Consider the following 12,906-nt stretch of genomic DNA (forward strand, 5'->3'; position numbering starts at 1 on the left):
AGTGCTTTTAGATATTGACCACTGAGTGGTTTAAAAAATAAAAAATAATCTGTTCTTATCAGTTTAATATCTGATACGTCCCCTATCTGGGGACCATATATTAAATGGATTTTTCGAACAGGGAGATGGAAAAAGAGCTTGCACTGTCCACTCCACGCATTGACCTGGTATTGCAGTACCTCCAGGACCGGTGCACCCCTTCTAATCCAGTATGAAAAACAGAATGAAATTGATTTCAAGCATCCTTCCTTCCAGCAAGCAAGTGGAAAGTTGTGTTGTGTGTGTCCTGCCTCCTTCAGCTTCTCCTCTCTCTGTCTGCCCAGTCAGTCAGTGCAGTGTTGCTTTTTGCATATAATACCTGCATCTAGTCTGTCAATCTCCTAATTGCATCAGCTGTTGGTTATCTCCAGCACCAAGCAACCCAGCCAGCCAGTCTCCTCACACCCTGGATCCAATTAAGACAGATGATTGGTTAATTGGCTTATCACCTGAGTGAAGTGTTTGGACCGCCACGTTTGATTCGGGCCTGCCTGTTGTGCACACCTGGGAGGGGGAGGGCTGCAGAGTCATCCCTGGCAGGCAATTTAGCCTTTTTGTATCAAGTTGGCTGGAAGTAACCATTTAGCTCTTCCAGTGCTTCAATAAATGAGTAAAGTTTGCCTGTGTCTCCCTCTTGTGGATCTTTTGAACTGGATTAATTGGAGGCTAAAAAGTAGCCCAGCACTTCCTATGCAGCTGGACCTACCTTGTCTGGGCAATGGACGGAACACTGCGCGTGTCACAAGAGCCTTGTCAGGTCAAGAGGTCAAAGAGGTCAAGTAAGGTCAGGTATTGGATGACATCACAAGGGCCCTGATGGAACACTCAACAATAGGGCCATGACATCACAATCAACAATGCTGTATTTTTTTTATTTTTATTTTTTTTCACAACTTCTCCATTCACTCCTGTTTTTCATTTTTACTACTGCTTGGCGTGCTTTGGCACCAGGAATTTCGTGCGGCGAAAAGGCGTGTCCAACAGCGGTGGGCGGAGCTATGCAAATGGCGAACACGAAGAGCAGCATTCTGGTGATTTCTGAGCGTAGGACTCACGTTTTTTCTTGTTTTGTGAGCGAGCAAGAAGCCTCCCGGACTGTGGCTATGCCTGGGGCCTGTAGGGCAGTTGCTTTGAGAAGTGCTCAGCATTGGCGATAAGCGGCCCCGTTGTCGAGGCCGAGCGGGTATCGCTTCTCGGCCTTTTGGCTAAGATCAAGTGTAGTATCTTCGGTGCTGCACTTGTTTCTGCGTCAGAAGGTAGGACCCGGGTACCCTCTCTCTCGGCCTGGGGGGATCGTTCAGGTTTATAGCCTGGACTTCACCCCCCTGCTGCTATTGGGAGAGAGGCTTAGTCCCGGGGACGTCGAGTTGCGATCCCCCGAACCTCTGTGAGTCCCAGGACTTGCAGGGGAGCATACGTATTTTTGCTTCGCAGAAATATTTAAAAGAGCCATATTCACAACTATGGCAGACGACCCGGGAGGAGGAGGAGGAAGAGGTCGAGGAGGAGGAGACGGAGAAGGAGGAGGAGACGGAGACGGAGGAGGAGGATTTACCCAAGTCGGAAGAAATGGAAAAGCGCTGAAAGAGGACCCAGAAGGAAGAATTCTAATGACGAAGGAGCCAGAGGAGGAGAGGGATCCAGAGGAGGAGAAGGAACCAGTAGAGGAAAGTCCAGAGGCGGAGAGGAGGAACTAAAGGAGAACATACCAAGACAGGAGGAGGAGGAAGGCCAAATCCCAGAATACGCTCGCATTAAAGACACTGTGCGCCTTTTTGTACCACAAGAGAAAAAAGACAAGTATAGCCTTGATTATTTGGTAAAAACGGTTTTAATGGGGGTCTTTGGTGTACAAAAAACGGAGATTTTAGCAATACAGGATTATCCTAGGCGCAGAGTATACGATGTCACTTTTATGTCTAATGTAATTTTTAAAGATTTTGTAGCAAAAATCCAGTTAAGATTACAAGACAAGAGACTGGAAGGGTTAAAAATATACGAGCACGAGATAGATGAATCAAAAACTATTACCATCAAAATGTATTCCCCATTTGCTGAAGAGCGTGATATAACTATGTTTTTAAGCCAATATTTTAAAAAAGTTATACCAGTTAAAAAGATTTTAAACAGCGCTGGGATTTGGACCTCAAAATGGCTTTATAAAGTGATCTGTTACCGCAGTCCTGACTATGTGGGGGGAAATATGCTTCCCCCAGCCCGTTTTAAAATAGGTGAAATAGTGGGAGACATGTTTTTGCCAACATACCACCGTACTGCAGAAGATGTAGAAGATATGGACACTACATAGAAAAATGTGAGAGTATGTGTAAAAATTGTGGGAGTCCAGATCATGATGTAAAAGAGTGCAGAGCTGGGAAAAGGTGTCACACATGTCAAAAGTTTGGTCACCTGATGCGTTTTTGTCCCTCCAGAGCAGGTGCTGAGGCGCAGCCAGGACATCGGAGGCAGTCAGAGGCGCAAGAAGAGCCACCAACTGGACCCCAGGGAGAGGAGCCAGCGGCCGCTACGGAACAAATGGACACCAGCAGACCCCCCCAAACAGGTGTACCGAGGGAGCAAAGAGTAAAACAAAAGCGGAAGTCCAGTGATCAGCGGATGGACAAGCCCCCCCCAGAAATGGGACACGGGGGCCAACCAAATGAAGCTGATCCGCCTGGCCCGCACTCGGTCCCTGAGCCAAGCACGGTAGAGGACCCGGGTGGAGCTGCGGCCTCCAAAAGAAAAAAGAGTTATGCGGAATCGACAAAAGGGAGCCAGAGGAGGAAATCAGCTGGGGGACCAGCTGAGGATCCCTCTGGCTCTCAGGATCTCCCTCCCCATACCGGGGGGGGGAGGTGCAGCGAGGGGACACTATGGAAGTGGTACCCGAAACAACCCCAAGCCAAATCCCTGCCCCGAGGAAGGAGGGAGTGGAGGCTGCGGCTCCGAGACCTGACGATACCAAGGGGTTACCAAAGTTTTGCCCATACTCTATGAGCGTGCAAGCGGCCGGGGGGGGTCAGCTGAGTGATGGAAGCTCCTCTCCTGACTCGATGCTAACTGTGGGATCAGAGCCAGTTGGTGGTGACATAAGTGAAAGTCCGGAATCTGACTTTGCTGACGATGTCTGAAGCTGCGCCTAGGTAAGACAATCCTTACTTTTATCATTTTAACATGGCAGTTTTAAATGGCATTTCTTTTAACACCCGCAGCGTACACTCAAGGACAAGAAGACTAGCGCTTTTTAATTATTTATCTGTTTTAACCGCCACAGTTATTTTTTTACAGGAATGTTGCATTCCACACAGAATGAATTACAAAAAATACAAACAGGATTGGAAGCAAGGACCATCAATTTGGTCGGGTTCTAATGAATCCAGGTCTGCGGGTGTGGCTATTTTATTTAAAGGAAATGTTTTTATTGACCATGTTAGTGAAATTTTACCGGGCAGAATTTTATTAGTGAAAGCTTTTATTGACGGTTTTAAATGGCAGTTTTTAAATTTTTATGGTTGCGCAGATAAAAAGGAGAGAATTAAGATGTTAGAGATTTTACCCCTTTTTATTAGTGACACGGAGCTCTTGATTTTAGCAGGGGATTTTAACTGCATTTTAAGAGGGGAACGCCGGTTCTCAAACTCTGTAAGCAGAAACTACGATAAATCCTCCTCTATGCTGAAAGATATAATTATTGATTTTAAACTTACAGATGTTTTTAAAAAATGTAATGACGATTTATCTGAAGAGGCCGGCGTTACCTGTAGTAATGATACATGTAAGTCCAGAATAGATTTTATTTTTTCTTCGTGTCAAATACTGCCTTTTAACTGTCAGCTTTTATCTAATTTATTTTCTGACCATAAACTATTGCTTTTTAAGGTGCAGTACGGTGGTAAAAGTAAAAAGAAAAAGAGTTGGAAATTAAATGTCTCCTTACTAGATGATCCAAAAATTTTAACTGATTTTATTTCATTTTACAAGCGCTGCAGACGGGTAAAAGACCCCCAAGAATCCATAGCCTTATGGTGGGAAAAAATGAAAATTAAAATAAAAACCTTTTTTATAAATATGGGAAAACGTAAGGCCCAAGAGAGAAGAGATTTCTATGAAAAACTAAATACCCGTCTGCAGACGCAATATAAGCTCCGAGATCTGGGTGTGGATGTTGAAAGCGATATTATTGAAATAAAAAAAGAGATAACGCAATGCCTGGAGCAGAAGGGAAAATAAATTATTTTTCGTTCTAAGATGCAGCACCTGGAGGAAAACGAGACCTGCTCCAGGTATTTCTTTAAAAAAATACAAGAGAAGCGCACCCAGATCGAGGAGCTAAATGGTGAAAAAAATACAGTAGGTATTTTAAAGAAAGCACATGAATTTTATACTGATTTATTTAATAAGAAAAAAATTGATAAGTATTTCATGGAAGACTCACTGAAGGTGATTGATAATATTTTAGATAAAGACTCTCAAGAATTTTTATTACAGGACGTCTCAGAGAAAGAAGTCTTAGAAACAGTGAAAAGTTTTAAAAAAGGGAAAGTCCCCGGACCCGACGGTATACCCATTGAATTTTATTTAATATTTTATGGCATTTTAAGAGAGGATTTGTTTTATCTTTTTAAAGAAGTTTTTAATACAAAATCTCTCCCGGGTTCCTGGAAAAAAGGGGAGGTCTCATTATTATATAAGAAAGGAGACAAAACTGATATAAAAAATTGGAGACCCATCACCCTTTTAAACAGTGATTACAAGATTATGGCGAAATTATGCGCGAATCGTATGAAGAAAATTATTTCCAAAATCATACATCACAACCAGGTATGTGGGGTGCCCGGGAAGTGTATATGGGATAATCTTAACCTTTTAAAAGATGCCATTAATAATATTAAAGAAAGAAAAGGGAAGGTGCCGATTTTATCCCTGGATTTCGAAAAGGCTTTTGACCGTGTTTCTCATTTTTATTTGTTCCAGGTTTTAAAGAGAATGGGTATACCGGAGGGCTTTTTACTTTCTCTGAGAGCCTTTTATGACAACTGTACAAGTAAGATTTTAATTAACGGTTTTAAGACTCAGGACATTCTTTTAAAATCAGGTGTGAAGCAGGGGTGTCCCTTGTCCCCACTACTTTTTATTTGTGCGCTAGAGCCTCTTCTATGTGCCTTGAGGAGAGACAAACAAATACGAGGAGTCCCCCTGCCAGGCGGGGGGGGACAAGAGGCGAAAGTAGTGGGGTACATGGATGACGTGGCGGTAATGTGTAGGGACGCCCCATCAATACAAAAGGCTTCAAAGCAGGTAGAGTATTTCTGCTGCTCCTCCGGATTTAAGATAAATTTTAGTAAAAGCAGTGTTTTAAATATCGGAGACATGGTTTTAACGGATGTTTTTATTCCTGAGTCTGAGTCTGTACAGATTTTAGGAATCACCTTCAGTGAGTCCAATGATGGGCTCCATAGTTGGGATGCGGTAACAGAAAAGGTAAACAAGAAATTATGTATGTGGAGTCTTAGGAAGTTATCAATGGAAGGGAAGGTTTTAATTACAAAAATGATTATTTTACCAATTTTACTGTATTTAAGTATGGTTTTTCCACCCTCAGATCGTATTTTAAAAAAAATTTTTAAAAAAATTAATAAGGCTTGTTTTAATTTTTTATGGGGATCAAAAATGGAAAATGGAGAGAGTTGGTAATACTTCCTAAGAACAAAGGTGGTAAGGACTTTCCTGACATTAAAGCGTTTCTTTTAATTAAATATTTTAGCTTATGTTTTAATACCCTTTTTAAAGAAAATTCATGGTCTTATTTTATCCGGTATAATACAGGTTATTTTATGAGGAGACATCAGTGGTTTGATACTGTTTTAAATTCCCCCTATTCTTTTAACCTGCCTGAATATTATAAGATTTTAGATAAAATAGTGACCTTTTTTAATTTAAGTGGAAAAAGGGTGCATGAGCTGAAAAATAGTAAGAGCATTTTAAAGAGTATAAAAGACGAAAAGTTGACAGCCCCGATCAAAAATTTCAGTGACACAAAATGTAAACAGACATGGAAAGATGTGAATATTAATTATCTTTTTAACCCACAGAAGGATCTGGCCTGGAGCTGCGTACATGAATGTCTTCCATGCCGGGCATTCCAGCACCGAAGAGGACTAACTGGCACCGCCGAATGTCCAAGAGGAGGATGTAGGGAGGATGAAGACGTCTATCATCTATTCTGGCATTGTTTTTTCGCTAAAAGAATCTGGACAAAGATACTCCCCCTACTGAAGAAAATATCTGGACTTAGAGTTTTAACAATGGACGGTGTATTTTATGGTGGTCTGGAATGCCCATCCAGGATAAAAAAGACTATGGCATGGAAGGCAGTAAATTGTGTGAAAGCAGCTCTATGGTCAGCCAGAAATATTTTATGTTTTAAACATGATTTTATTTCTGAGGAAAATGTTTTAAAGATGATTTTAGACGAAATGTATAAATATTATTTAATTGATAAAAAACGGGCTCCTTTTATGTGTCATAAATGGTTTTTAAGGGAATGGGGTTCAATTATTTAATTTATGTAAAAACTCTTTTATATAACATGTCGTGATTAATGTTTTAAATGTTTTATAATGAGTTTTTATTTCTGTAAATTTGATTGACTTTAATAAAATATACCCCTTTGGGGTAGTCAACTTAAAAAAATAAAATCTATTCTTATCAGTTTAATATCTGATACGTCCCCTATCTGGGGACCATATATTAAATGGATTTTTCGAACAGGGAGATGGAAAAAGAGCTTGCTCTGTCCACTCCACGCATTGACCTGGTATTGCAGTACCTCCAGGACCGGTGCACCCCTTCTAATCCAGTATGAAAAACAGAATGAAATTGAAATTGAAATGGATTGCAAGCATCCTTCCAGCCAAGCAAGTGGAAAGTTGTGTGTGTCCTGCCTCCTTCAGCTTCTCCTCTGTCTGCCCAGTCAGTCAGTGCAGTGTTGCTTTTTGCATATAATACCTGCATCTAGTCTGTCAATCTCCTAATTGCATCAGCTGTTGGTTGTTTCCAGCACCAAGCAACCCAGTCAGCCAGTGTCGTCACACCCTGGATCCAATTAAGACTGATGATTGGTTAATTGGCTTATCACCTGAATGAATTGTTTGGACCTCCTCCACGTTTGATTTGGGCCTGTTGTGCACACCTCGGAGGGTTGCTGAGTCGTCTCTGGCAGGCAATTGACCCTTTTTGTATCAAGTTGTCTGGATGTAACCATTTAGCTTTTGCAGTGCTTCAATAAAAGAGTAAAGTTTGCCTGTGTCTCCCTCTTGTGGATCTTTTGAACTGGATTACTTGGAGGCTAAAAAGTAGCCCAGCACTTCCTATGCAGCTGGAGTTACCTTGTCTGGGCAATGGACGGAACACTGCGCGTGTCACAAGAGCCTTGTCAGGTCAAGAGGTCAAAGAGGTCAAGAAAGGTCAGGTATTGGATGACATCACAAGGGCCCTGATGGAACACTCAACAATAGGGCCATGACATCACAATCAACAATGCTGTATATTTATTTTTATTTTTTTTGTTTTCACAACTTCTCCATTCACTCCTGTTTTCATTTTTACTACTGCTTGGCGTGCTTTGGCACCAGGAATTTCGTGCGACAAAAAGGCGTGTCCAACAGCGGTGGGTGGAGCTATGCAAATGGCGAACACGAAGAGCAGCATTCTGGTGATTTCTGAGCGTAGGACGCACGTTTTTTCTTGTTTTGTGAGAGAGCAAGAAGCCTCCCGGACTGTGGCTATGGCTGGGGCCTGTAGGGCAGTTGCTTTGAGAAGTGCTCAGCATTGGCGATAAGCGGCCCCGTTGTCGAGGCCGAGCGGGTATCGCTTCTCGGCCTTTTGGCTAAGATCAAGTGCTCTTTTAAGAGCAGCGAGCTTGATTATTCTTAGCCAGAGGGGCTGATGGGAAGGCGACGTCGGGAAAGAAGCTGAGTGATGGCTGGCGAGTTCCCGAGTGCTCCGAATACAGCAAGGATGTTTGTTCCTGTGGAGAAGAAGGAGACCTGGAGTATCGTGAATGTCCAAGGCGGAATTATTGAAGAGACCCTGAAGATGAGCCGAGAACAGATCTTCTGCGTCCAAGTTTTCAAGAACCAAGGCTTCTACGACATTACCTTTGTGGACCAGGATGCCCTGATGACTTGTATGGCGAGGAGTCAAGAGTTGAAGGACCACCCCGATCTTCAGGGAGTAAGGTTGGTGACTTCTAGCCCCAGGGAAAGGGGTGAAAGGCGGAGGAGAACCCCTATCACCGTGCAGATTTATAATCCTTTTGTCACGGATGAGGAAATTATAGCCTTTTTGAAAAGGTACGCAAGCTATGTTTCACCTGGGGAGAAGAGGCGTAATGTTTTGGGGACATTTAATGGCCAACGCCGATTCTGGGTGGAGCTATTGCCTGATATTGATGGATACATGGGGGTGTGTCATCCACCCCAGACTTTTGCTATTGGTCCCAATCAGGGTTTTCTCTTTTACCCGGACCAGCCCACTTTTTGCAGAAATTGCTTTTGTTTTGGGCACACTAAGGAGGACTGTACAACTGGCCCTGTGTGTCGGAACTGTTTCAAAGGCGGTCATAGAACCGCAGATTGCATGGAGGCCAGAAAGTGCCACTTTTGTGGTTCTGAGGAACATCTGGCCAGATCCTGTCCGAAAGTGAACGTGCCCAGACAAAGATCCTTTGCGGAAGTGGTGGGAGGGGGTGGGCCAGCACCCATAAGATTTGGGGGCTCTTTAGAGGTCCCTTCGGACATTGAAACCCAAGGCGTGGAACAGAATGTTGTGCCAGAGATTGTCCCAGACCCCTTGGTGGCAGAGGGGGATGAACTCCAGATACAGGAAGGTTTGGAGGCTGGAACTTCTCTGGAAGTGGTTGAGGAGACTCCAGAAATGGAATTGGAAGTGGCTTCTCGCAAAAGGAAGTCAAAGACTGATGACTCTCAAAAGGGGGGGAAAAGTAAGGCTAAGGGGGCCCCTCCGAGTCAGGAAAGTGGGGAGGAGGGAGAGGCTTCAGTGGACTCGAATATAGACTCTGACAATTCATCTGTAAGTCAGGATTTTTTAGACAAAAGTTCTGTGTCCAGATTGACCCATACCCTAAATTTTGTAAAGGGAGTGCAGGATGTTATAAAGGGGAGTGCAGAGTGGAAGGAGATGCAGGGAGTACAAATGCCCAGCTCCAACACTCCACCCAAACCGAGAATTGCTCGAGCCCGAAAAGAGAAATGAGATGTATGATATGTATGAGGTTTTCTTTTCTATCATTATGTAACATATGACGCAGCTTACTATAGGTTCCTTAAATGTGAGAAGTCTAAGATCTACTTCTAGGAGGGCTGCAATTTTTTCTGTTATTTCAGCATATTATAACGATGTGATTTGTTTGCAGGAATGCAGTCTGGAGGAGGAACCTTTAATAGCTGGGTGGACAGGAGGACCTAGTGTCTGGTCCACGTGTACACAAAAAAATGGTGGGGTGGGAATTTTATTTCGAGGTTTTGATACACAAATAAAAGAAGTTACTCATATTATCCCAGGTAGGGTATTATTAGTTAAGTTCGAAAAGAAAGGCGTTTTGTTTAAGCTAATAAATGTTTATGCACCTCCTTGTAGGAAAGAGAGGGAGGAGTTATTAGAAAAATTATATTTTTTCTTGGGTGGGAGAGAACATACTATTCTAGTTGGGGACTTCAACTGTATAATTAGGGATGGGGATAGAACAGGTGGTGGGGATAGAAAAATTGATAGGAGTGGAAAACAACTCAAGGAGATAATTAGTCTTTTTGGTTTACAGGATGCTTTTTTACAGCAAAGTGATAATCCAGATGGTTTTACCTTTTTTTCTGACAAAGGAAATGTAAATTCTCGTATTGATTTCTGTTTTCTTTCCAGGTTCTTTAAGGTTAAGAGTTTTTCGTTAAGACGAGTTCCGTTCTCGGATCATGCCTGGCTTGAATGTGTTGTAAGTATTGATGAAGAATGTCCGTATGGAAGAGGGGTGTGGAAGTTGAATGTGTCTTTGTTGGATGATGAGAGTGTGTGTGATAGTTATTGTGAGTGTTTTAGTAGTTGGGTGAATAAAAAAAGTGAGTTTGGGAATGTGAAGGATTGGTGGGAATGGGTGAAGGGAGAAACAAAGAGGTTTTTTATTAAAAAAGGATGTGAGAAAGTGAGGAAGGAACGTGAGGAGTACGAGAGATGGCAGGTTAGGCTGCAATACTTGGAAGATTTGCAAAAGCATGGCTGGGATATGAAAAATGAAATTAAGGAGGCTAGAGAGAATGCGAGGGTGTTTTTAAATGAGAAAGGGAAAAAAATTATATCACAGGCAAGGATGTTAGTGAAAGAGAAGGATGAAAAGTGCACAAAATTTTTCTTTAAAAAGGTCTATGGGAAGAAAGTTGGTTTTGAAAGCGTACTTAATGAAGAAGGGGAGGAAGTAAAAGGGAAGGATGGTGTGTTGGACGAGATATGGAAGTTTTATTCTAAGTTGTTTGCAAGGAAAGATAGAGAGGTTAGCTTAGAGGAAGAATGTATAGAGAATGTTGAGAAAGTATTAGGTAGAGAGGATAGAGAGGGCTTGGGTGAAGATTTTAGGATGGAAGAGATTGGGGGTGTGTTAAAGAATATGAAGAAAGGAAAGGTAGCTGGAAGTGATGGTTTGCCGGTGGAGTTTTATAATAAATTTTGGGGGCTGATTGGGAGTCATGTGTATGAGGTATTTAAGGAAGTTCTAGAGAGTGGGAGATTAACTAAAAGTATGGGTGAGAGTGTGGTGGTGTTGTTGTATAAAAAGGGGGATAAAAAGAATCTAAAGAATTGGAGGCCTATTGCGCTCCTTAACTGTGACTATAAAATTATTGCAAAGGTGATAGCGGACAGACTGAGGAGAGTGATAAGTAAGATGGTTGGTGAAGAACAAGTGTGTGCTGTACCGGGTAGGCAGATTTGTGAGAGTCTGGTGTGTTTGCGTGATGTGATTCATGACTGTAAGGAAAGGAAGCAGTCGGTCGCCGTAGTAACGGTGGACTTTGAAAAAGCATATAATCGGGTGGAACATGACTTTATGTTTAGTGTGTTGCGTAAGATGGGTGTACCTGAGCGGATGGTTGAATGGATTAGGGTATTATATAGCGGCATAGTGAGTAAAATACAGGTCAATGGCTTTTTAAGTCGTGATGTAGAAATTAAGTCAGGGGTGAGGCAGGGGTGTCCTCTGTCTCCCATATTGTTTATTTGTGTTATTGAGCCTTTGCTGGGGATGTTTAGAAGAGATAAAGTAATGCGTGGGGTAGAGGTACCAGGAAGTGGTGGGAGAGATTTAAGAATGATTGGATATATGGATGACGTGACTATTGTGTGTAAATCTGATGCGAGTGTGAAGAGAGCTAAATTATTAATTGAGTGTTTTTGTCTTGCGAGTGCTTTTAAGTTGAATGTGGAAAAGAGTGGGTGTAAGTATTTTGGGGAGTGAAAAGAACGTGAACTGTGCGTTTGGCCAATGAGGGAAGGAGGGATTGAGGTGTTGGGCATTACTTTTAATGACGATTTAATAGGGAGACAAAGTTGGGAATTAGTACATAATAAAATAAAAAAGAAAATAGATTTTTGGTCTCTTAGGACTTTATCGTTAGAAGGCAGAGTACTTATCATTAAGGCAGTTATTATTCCAATTATTTTATATGTTAGTAATGTGTTCCCAGCTCCATACAGGGGTTTAAAGAAGATTATTAGATGAATTTTTGTGTTTCTTTGGAACTCTAAGATGGAGAAATTGAGTCGTGTGAAAGTGACGAAAAGTAGGAAGAATGGTGGTAAAGGTGTACCTGATGTGGAAAAGTTTTTGTTTGTAAAGTATGTGAGTAATTGTATAAAAATGTGTAATAGTGATAGTGTGGCTGGTTGTATGGGGAGATTTTTAGCTGGGAGTGTCTTGAGGAAGTATAAATTGGTGGATACCGATTTAAGAAGACCGTTTAAGTTCAATGCGCCATGGTTTTATGTTAGGATCGAAAGGTGCATTAGGAGGTATGGTTTGGATGAGTTAGATAGGAAAACATGGTGTGATAGTAAAAAAGTAATGCAAGAATTAGAAACGAAAGAGATTGTAGAGTGTGTGAATGGTTTGAATTTGACAGAGAGTGTACAAGTATGGAAAAAGGTGAATGACAAGGCTTAGGTCAATAGGCAGAAAGACATGGCCTGGATGGCAGCTCATGGCTGTCTCCCAACAAGGGAGTTTCAAAGGAGAAGAGGTCTGGTTGACAGTGAAGTATGTCCTAGAGAGAATTGTGGGGGGTGTGAAAATGGATATCACTTATTGTGGGATTGTATGTATGCCAAGGAAGTGTGGAGATGTATGAGAAGTATGATTAGAGGGTTGACGGATGTGGAGTGCTTATCTGTAAGAATGATGATGTTTGGGTTGTCAAGTTTGGAAAGACAAAAAGCTAGAGTGTTGTGGTTTTTGGTTAATTGTGTGAAAGAGGTTCTTTGGGATGTGAGGAATATTTTGATCTTTAATAGGAATGTGGTTGATGTGAGAGACTGTGTGGGCATGATCCGAGGTAAGTTATTTTTGTATTTTTTGTCTGATGTAAGAAAATTTGGTTCTGTTGATGCAGAAGGCATCTGGAAATTTAAAAAATGGCGTGCATGGCTGCCAGATTCCTGATTTTTTATTTTCGTCTAGGTATATTGTAAATATTTTGTCACATTAGATGATAATATTTGTCATTTATATTTGGTTTTGTTTATGAGAAAGGTTTCTATGTGACATGTATGTACCTTTTATGTTAATTTACTGAAATGTCAAGTTGT

The 12,906-nt window shown here is 41.8% G+C and overlaps 1 non-coding gene and 2 pseudogenes across 1 annotated transcript; all 3 read left to right on the forward strand.

Annotated features, from left to right (window-relative positions):
* LOC121006441 lies at positions 1-201 on the forward strand (annotated as a pseudogene).
* A 1,023-nt stretch (positions 202-1,224) lies between these two features.
* On the forward strand, positions 1,225-1,315 carry LOC121006602 (annotated as a pseudogene).
* Positions 1,316-6,701: 5,386 nt separating this feature from the next.
* On the forward strand, positions 6,702-6,890 carry LOC121006386. Its single transcript, XR_005780238.1, has one exon. It is a non-coding gene; the product is annotated as a U2 spliceosomal RNA (small nuclear RNA).
* Positions 6,891-12,906: the final 6,016 nt, after the last annotated feature.

The sequence above is a fragment of the Bufo bufo genome, chromosome 6 (assembly GCF_905171765.1).
Source record: "Bufo bufo chromosome 6, aBufBuf1.1, whole genome shotgun sequence".
NCBI classification, from domain to species: Eukaryota; Metazoa; Chordata; class Amphibia; order Anura; family Bufonidae; genus Bufo; species Bufo bufo.